The sequence below is a fragment of the Oreochromis niloticus genome, linkage group LG18 (genome assembly GCF_001858045.2).
Source record: "Oreochromis niloticus isolate F11D_XX linkage group LG18, O_niloticus_UMD_NMBU, whole genome shotgun sequence".
NCBI lineage: Eukaryota > Metazoa > Chordata > Actinopteri > Cichliformes > Cichlidae > Oreochromis > Oreochromis niloticus.
This window is the reverse complement of record NC_031982.2, coordinates 25,958,454-25,967,766: the sequence shown is the minus strand read 5'-3', so window position 1 is coordinate 25,967,766 and position 9,313 is coordinate 25,958,454. Positions and strand designations below refer to the sequence as shown.

Here is a 9,313-nt window from a genome sequence, read left to right as displayed (position 1 = left end):
CAAAACTAAACTATCATAAAGTTATTTAATTTGGTTGTCACTACACTTCAAGGTTTTAACCAAGCTAAGTCTGAACTTATGAACATAAACAGTAGCAGAAAAGGACAAATATGAATGAAACCATTTGGTTTGTAATCATTTTTTTCTCTTTGGTGATTTCATTTTGTCCAGGAGGGTAAAAAAGACCGAGTCATTCTGTCCTGAGAAGATTCGCTTTTATTATTTTTATTAATTCAGAGTCGAGGGTTGACGAGCTGCCTGTACTGTAAGCTCTCATGGTGACAGCTCTGTGGTCTGTTTCATAACAGTTGTATTTATTTTTTTCATATTCTGTGCTGGCTGAAGTTGATCGTTCAGTGATGGCGTCTTTGTGCAATATTCTGGTCAATATATGTAATAAATGTGAAATTAAAGGTCAGAAACAATTTCTGTTTGTGCATTTTGTTAAGCCTTTACTTGACTGGACATTTCTTCCTGCAAACAAACCACTGTGCAGTTACTGAGTTGGTATTTACTCAGGTAATAGCGATGATAAACCTTTCAGAAATCTCCTCCTGCGCTGTTTGCTTCTATTTAGAGTTTTCTGTGACTGAGCTGAATAGGTGAATTGTGTTGGCTGCACATGTCTCAGCATTTAGAAACCAAAAAGTTGCATTTTTTAAAAAGTGTTGTTTCATAATGTTGTTGTAGAGGATGACAGGCACACAGTATAAATAAAATATTACTTAATGTTAATGCTTTTTTTGTAATTAATCACAGGTTTGTCATGGCAACAACGCCACACACTTACACAGAACATAAATCAACTGAATGGATAAATGCATCCCTCGGGTCCTCCAAGTCTTGTTTTTACTAATTACTGACTTTTATTGACTTCCAAAACACATTTTTTGATGGCTGTTGTAAATCTAAAAAGTTACATTCAATGTAATTTAAAAAAAATCTGTAAGGCCAGAGGCTGCAGCCAGTAAATTTCCACTGTTTATTGTTATTATTTTCTCTCTGAAAGTATCAGTGTTTGTTTTTCCACCAATGACGATGATTCAATTTTGACTTTAGGATTTAAAATACTTACATGATGTGAACACATATGAAACTGATGACTCAGAGTAGCTCCCAGAGGCAGGTAACCCTCAAAATGGCCACGCCCCTTTTTCAGGTGAGTTCACATCACTAAAACGAGAAAGGAGACAAAGAACTTACATCCTCTGCATCGGGGAAAACCAGGTGAGAAAACAGGAACAGTTGTTTCATAAGTATTTACTGACGCAGATATTTTATATGACGAGAACGCTCCTGATTGAATAACAGATTATTTCCCTGTGATGATTTGAGGTACAGAAGCTGTTCAGGGCATGTTTTGGTTTGTTTAAGATACTTTTTCAACCAGCAAACAAATTTGCCTTTGGGTGGTGTCGAAATACTTGGGCTTACTGAATGAGACAGGCAAGTAGCACACATGAATACATGTGTTGATAACAAGTAAAGGAGGAGCTGATAATAAAAATGATATCGGCGTCATTGATTTGCATACTTGTGTTTTTAAGGTTGTTTTTGTTAGCATGTGCATCTTTGCTTTTATTTCCTTTTCTATATATTAGAACAACACTGAGTGTAAGGTTTAAGGTTTACCTGCCCTAAATTAACAGCACTGGCAATAATTATTTTTTATTTTAATGCTAAAATATAATTATTATTGCTAACCATGAATTTTCAAATGTACTGTTTTACAAAATAGCAGAAAAAGAAGTAAAAAACGTAATTATTTTTTGATCAAGATGCGAAATTACAGCTATTTATTTGGATTCATTAACAAAAATTTAGTTTTAGTGGAAGTACAACATTATGCTTGATTCATTTCTGACTTCTAAATCTCGTACTTCCCCATATCAATGGTTAACGTGTTATATAAAAAGTCAAGAACTTCATCTGAATCAAATTACTAATGTAACGCCTTCAGCGAATGATAAAACATTACATTAGAAACACTGTCATGGAAAGTTTTGTAACGCTGTTTATCGTATAACATAACTTTCATATACAAATGTATAGAGTCTAGACAGTAAAATAAAATAGACAAACATGGCCAAATAAATGTTAAAGTACGTGTAAAATACATTTTCCACCTACGATTTTTTTCGTCCACACATAAGCCAAAATATCACAAGTAGACATATAGGTTTTAAATGATACCAAACGTTATTCCTTTTCCTTAAACAAAAAGAAAAACACTAGAACAACAACAATAATAATAATACTCATCTACAAATTTAACATGTTTTTTTATATAAAATAAAATAAAATAAAAATCAAATAAAGGGGGCTTCTACGATAGGGCACGCCAGAAAACGTTTACTCTAGGTCAGGGGTGTCAAACTCAAATACACAGTGGGCCAAAATTCAAAACTGGAACAAAGTCGCGGGCTAACGTCAATATTTATTGAAAAAAAAAATCTTCCTCCAGATATAAGAATGAATCTTTTCTTAAGAGATAAGATAAGATGGCCTTTATTAGTCCCACAGGTGGGAAAATGGACTCAAACAAGTTTTGTTGAAAAATTGAATATGGAACAAGTGTAACAGTGTTTATGTGGTATTATTCCACTTGCCACAAATGTCAGTGTAATGGGGAAACAGCGCCCCCCCTCTCGGTGTGGCTGGTTAGGTGAGGCTGGCTGCAGTAATCGCTGCCAGTCTGCCGTAGCCATACGAGAGGTGAGTTGTATTGTTCCGCACACAATATAGTTAAGTAGTACAGACACATAAAACATGTTTGATTAGCTGATGGGCACCGAGTGTAATAACTGCTTAGTGGACACATGTCCAGCACCAGTTTTTGTACTTTTCATTTGTTTATTATTGTGTAAAACTGTATGCTAAAGCGGAATGCTAATGAGATGTTCTGCCGTAGTGTGCTGTGCGGAGTGGTGTGTGGCGAGCCTGTGCACTGATAAAACCGTTGTTTCCATTCAGGTACATCATTTGTTGTTGCTGTTATTTTATTGTACATTATAAATTGTAATATTGCTGCAGTAATCGCGGCCAGTCTGCCGTAGCCATACGAGAGTGTGCTGTGCGGAGTGGTGTGTGGCGAGCCTGTGCACTGATAAAACCGTTGTTTCCATTCAGGAAATAAAGTGGCATCGATCAGAGACTCCTTGTTTTCTTAAAACACAACACAACGCAGAGTCGAGGAGTCTGTTTGGGCCGAACTGTTACAGCAGGATGAAGCAGAAACCGGTTACACAAGCAAAGCTTAATACTAAACAATACATGTTGTAATACCAGTAGGCCAGCTCTAATAGTAATTTGGTATGGCCTCGCGGGCCAAATGCAGTTAGAGTTTGACACCTATGCTCTAGGTGAAGTTTTGTGTAATTTTTTTCTAATCCACTCGGTGTATTAGTAACTACACGCTAAACCTCACCGGAAAATGAAAATGAAGCAGCTAGATCTTTTTCATATTGTATGTCATAAGGATAATTAAAGCTCATTTCAGTTTATAATTTTACTTGAAATTACAAAAACAAAATTCTAGAAACTTGAAGTTGTGATTTCGCAGCTTTTTGAGGAACCCCTGAACGCACCAGTGTGCAGACGTTGTTGTGCGGGTTTAGAGAAGTTTTAAAAACTCCGGGAATGTCCTGATAGTGAAGGAGTCGCCGGTTCGCTCCGCGCTGGTTTCCTTCATTACAAATTAGATGTCCACGAGTGTCTGTGGCGTCTTCAAACCTCCGGTAGGTGAAACTGTTCAGTGACACATTAACGGGACCTTCTTTCTTTGTACAAGCCTCTTGCTTATCATTTACAGTCAAATATACGCACTGTGGACGCTGACATGCGGTGATTTTTGTTTCCAGTAGCGGTTTTTGATACGGGCGACACGGGCGGTTGCCCCGGGCGGCATCACGGGCATCGCCAAAAATAAATAAATAAAAAAAATTGCTCGTACTCATGCTGTCCCGACGTCATGCGGCGCATATTAGGAATGTCATAGGCACCGATCGGTTTTCTATCGCCCATTTGCTGGGAGTAAGGGCGCCCTCTCGCAAACGGACTGCAAAATAAAACAAAATTAAAACAAACCAACAAACACGAAAACACCAGACATCATGATACAGACTTATAATTGGCACCGATGTTTTTTCGAAATTCTAAATGCGAAGAGTGAGCGCGAGAGCCCTCGGTGCGCCTGCTCGCTGCTGAAGTCAAAGTAAACTTTATTGTCATCTCCGCTATATACAGTCCAGTATACAGAGAGACGAGACGACGAGGCTCCAGTTACAGCAGTGCAAGTAAACAAACAATATATATAAGAAGAGTAAGAAAATAAATATACAGTTTAGGACTCGGGGTAAAGGGATCAATAACAATTTAAAATTTCTAATTTACAGTTTGATGATTTAAAGTCTCACACACAACCCGTTGAAAGGGGAGGGGGGCGGCTGCTTCCAAATAGAGCACATTTCATTCATAATATTGTCAATCCAAGCGCATTATTCATGATTAGGGATGGGTATCGTTTAGGTTTTATCCGATACCAGTACCAAACCGGTACTTTTGAAACGGTGCCGGTGCTTAAACGGTGCTGGAACCGGTGCTTAAAGAATGGAGAACACACACTTTGTCCAAAAACCTCTCATGTTTAGCAGTTTTTTTGTGAAAAGACAACAATGTTAGCCTTTTCTGTAGCTATAGGGCATATATGGTATCACTCTTGGCTGGAAGCAGTGCTTAATCAATGAAAAAAACCCCCCCACAAACTTTGTCCAAAAACCTCTCATGTTTAGCTGTTTCCCACTTTTTCTTTGGTCATTTTAGCCTTTTTGGCCAGGGTGAAGGGAGTATCTGCCATCAAACAAGAAGACAGCCGCATGTAACTACGACGGTGTTTGCTAGTTCACCTTACGTGCATTAATTTAATAACGTGGTTAGCCTACTCAACGTAAATTACACACGAACAACATTAAGCTACTCACACAGAGAAGAACGGCTGCTGCTGCCATCATCATCATCCGTCATCATTTCTGCTACACTGGCAGGGCTAGGGGCCAGGACTCTCTCTTGGGGGGATGTTGCTAACTCCGGGTCCGATAACAGGCACCACACCCGCAGTAGATGTGCTCGGTGTGAGGTCTCGCAGCAAGCTATCAAATACGGCACATTTCTCGGCTTTTAACAAAATGCTATACGTCGCCAGGTGTTTCATCAGATTCGAGGAGTTACCTCCTTTGCACAGTATCACAGTATCACCTTAAAGCACTTGTTGCAGGCTGCTGAGTTTGCATCTTTTGCTGTGAAGTACAGCCAGACTTTTGACCGCTTTGCCTTGGGCATTTTTAATCTGTAGCTCTGCTCTAAAAGAACGTACGTACCTGGCCCCGCCTACTACGCTCGCAAAGGTAAAATGATTGGCTAGAATTCAAAGTGTATGACATCTCAGGGGGGAAAAAAGCACCGAAAGAAAGCACCGAAATGTGCGCTGCTTTTCGGTCTGGTTACTACCGTTTATGTCAGAACCGGTACCCATCCCTATTCATGATTTGAATCCTGGGTTGTGCGAAATCCCAGAAATACACCCTAGACAAAGTGAATCTGTGAGCTAAGGGAGGGAGTGTTCGCCCAGGGCACCAAACAGGCTAGGACCGCCACTGAGTGTTGACACTCAGGGCTGGGTATCGTCACTGATTTCTAGAATCGATTCGATTACGATTCACAAGGTCCCGAATCGATTCGATTCGATTCAAATAGGGGAAATTTTGACTCAGACAGTCAGAAATATTATAATTCTGATCACACATCAGTACATTTCCATATTTTTTGTCTATAAAAAGAAAGCTGACACTTGCGAGACTTTATCAGAGGTGTAAGCATCACAGCAGATGCTTTTGTGTCAAAGTAACTGAGGGTAAAACACAGAAAAACATGAAGGAGATTTTCCTGGCCTGGGCTTTTATAGCAAATGACCTTAAAAATATTCTGCAGTAGATCAAAAACGAAAGAAAACCATTAATCAACATATGAACATTACCTGATGCTGCTCTGTGAAGCAGAGCAAAGCTACAGAGGTTTTATTAGAGGCACAGCTGAGCGTTTTGCAATTTTGCATAATTTTAAAAAGTTTAAATTTGTTCAGTAGCCGATTGAAATGAGGCTTTCTTGTCGGAAGTAAGTAAAAGGATAAACAACAGCGGCTGACAGCGCTGTAAACAACGGTGTTTACGACTTGTGCGTAATAAGCAAGCGAATAATGCAGAAAATAGAGATTTTTAGATGTTAAACTGTTCTTGAAGTACACTGAGAGAGAAAGAGAGACAATGAGCTCTGCAGGAAGTGTGATTTTATTGTAGTGGAAGCAAAACAGGAAAAATAAGAGGGAATTCATGACGATGTTTATGTGAAGCGAAATGTGGAGCGTAGTTTGGATATTCTTTTGCTGCTGGTTCAGTCAATATCATTTGGAGAGAGATCAAACCTACAGCTTCAGAATCTAGCGCAAAAAGGACCTAAACACAAAGTGCCGACCCGCTGAAACATCAGAATCAGTGAGCTGTCAGCTTTCAGCTCCGGCCATGTCCGTGCAGTCGGGTGAGAAAGGCGACATCTCACTGATTCTGATCCGTCGGCGGGCCCGCGCTTTGTGTTTACGTCTTTGTGCAGAGTCCGTGTTCCTGCTCTCGTTTACTGTTTTAGCTGTTTGGTGGTTGTTGAAATTTTGTGAGATTTAACCTGAGCGCAAAATAAATTTATATTTAAAAATCGATTCAGGATCTTAATGAATCGATATCACGTTATCCAAGCTAGAATCGATTTTAATCGATAAATCGATAATCAAAACCCACCCCTATTGACACTGTAGTTGATCAGCTCCTCTCAGCTTGCGGTTTGTCATTGACTCAAATACATTTCTACAGGTTTGAGAAACACCGTGAGTACAAATTACATGACTGTATTTGTAATTAGTAGCCTGAAAACAATTCTGTCAGAATATTTGTGATTAATTTCCTTAACTGCGTACTGTCGCGTTTCGTATCGCATCGCAACCTAAAACTAGACAGTAACAATACATTTTTGTGACTAAAGCTGCGAAAAGCAAAGTTAAAAAACCAAAACTACAAAAGAAAATGCAGGAGTGGGGAAACCGTTCACGGGGATTATTGGTGATGAGTATTTTAGTTTGACCACTTATAGAGTAGCTTTGCATGATTCACAGTTTACTTTAGCCTTGCTGCAGACCACCAGCTCATCCTCTATCTGAAACAAGCTCTTTTAGCGCCTCTCTCTTTGAGCAGTCTTTCTTCTGATTGGCTGCCCTTCACATACAGAAGGTTTGAACAGCAGACGGGTGGCTATGGTTCTCACAGCCAGAGCTGACATGAGCCTATCATTCAAATAACCACTATCTGATATTGAGCATTGAGAACAGTCTTTACTCTGAAGTTTATGCATCACTGTAACAGTATATACATATGGCAGAAAATAAAGAGAAGCCAAATAGGTCCACTTTAAAATACTTTTGGTATCTCTTTTAAATTCATATGTTGCTGAAATCAACAACAGACTAACAATATATATATTGTTTTTGTCTTTTTTCAGAATAATTGGGCATACTCTGTTTTTTTGGGGGGGGTGGGGGGTGGGGTGGGGGGGGGGGGTTGGATAAGCTGTTGTAGACCAGAAACAACTGTATGAGTCGAGTGTTTATAGCATTTTCGTGCAGGAAAATTCATCCACTTCATGTAAGAGCGGCTTAGATTGAAACCAAGGGAGCATTTCTGTTCAGTATTCCTTTACAGCTATCACAGCAGACTGAGCTTAGGCACTTGAAGGGGTTTTTCTTCAAGGAAATTCTTTCATCCAATACCAGGTGGATGTTATTTAAAACAATCAAGATGTGCTTGAAGCACAGACTTCCAGATTTAATTTATGGGTGTTATGAACAGTACTGCATTGACTGTTTTGCTTTTCCAGACATTTTTATGCACAGTCCCCCAGTTCAGGGGCTCAGTGTGGCTCATAGTTGGACAAAGTAACATAATTTCAAATATAAAGATAGTCTAGAATCTATGGACATGACCAAATGCTGCATTTCCTCCTTTGAGATGCTCTGCCTGGCTTTTACTGCAGCCACCTTCAGTTACTGTTTGTTTGTGGGCCTCTGCATTCAATTTTGTCATTAGAAACTGAAAAGGATGTCATATTGGATTGAGATCAGGTGACTGACTTGGCCATTGAAGAATATCTCATTTCTTTGCCTTAAGAAAAGTGAAATGGGTTTCTTTTATGCGATACTTTGGGTCATTATCTATTTGCGCTGTGGAGCCTGTCTCTCTGAGCAGAGAGTATAGCCCTGTACAGTTGCATCATCAATAAACACTAGTGAGCCCGTCCACTGACAGTCATAAATGCACATAGCATAGCATTGCCTCCACCATGTTTCACTGATGATATGGTATGCTTCAGATCATGCACTGTTTCTCGCCTTCTCCATACTCTTCCTGGCAAAATCTAATCTGTACCCAGAGGCTTGCACATTGTTGTGTTTCTGTGTCATGATTGTAAACCTTGGCAATAACACACAAACTTACTTCAGAGTGTTTTTAACTAGGCTAGATATTAAAAATAGCTTCATATATAGATATATATGAAGCTATTTTTTATTTTCTTAATCATGGACATCCTGTCATCATCTACTTTAGCTGTCTTCCTTGGTCTTTTGGGTGTCTTTATGTTGCTGTGTAGCTCAACTGTGCATTCAATTGAATTTTAAGAATTTATCAGATTGTTGATTTGACCATCTGATAGGTTTATGTTTGATTTGTCAGGCTAGTGAGGGCTTTTCTTGTGTTAACATCTCTTCAGACCTCATATTGAGCTAAGAAATGCAAGTTCAACACTTGGAATCAACTGCATATCTTTTAAAACAGTTTGTCAGCGAGTTGTCGAATTACTTTTGAGCCTCTAAAAACTGTGGTCTATGTGGAAGTCTGTGATTCCTATTCTCTTAATGCAACGCATTTGATATTTTCATTCAGTTCAGTTCGAGTCGATTTTATTTCCACAGCGCCACATCACAACAACAGTTGCGTCAAGGTGCTTTATATTGTAAGAAAACAGAGAAAACCTCAACAGTCAGATTCCCCCCTATGAGCAAGCACTTTGGTCACAGTTGGAAGGAATCACTCCCTTTTAACAGGAAGAAACCTCTGGCAGAACCATGCTCAGGGAGAGGCATCTGCATATGGGAGCGAGGGGAGCAAGATCAGACCAAAGACACATTCATCAGCAGCAAATCAACACTTCAATCACATCT

General features: G+C 39.4%; 1 protein-coding gene across 1 annotated transcript in view; it reads left to right on the top strand.

Annotated features, from left to right (window-relative positions):
• Window positions 1–2,704: 2,704 nt before the first annotated feature.
• The window catches only part of LOC100707549 (uncharacterized), a 44,146-nt gene continuing 37,537 nt past the window's right edge, over window positions 2,705–9,313 (top strand). Inside the window, exon 1 of the mRNA XM_003448498.4 lies at window positions 2,705–2,715. The gene's annotated coding sequence lies outside the window, so the exon portion shown is untranslated. The remainder of the gene's footprint in view (window positions 2,716–9,313) is intronic.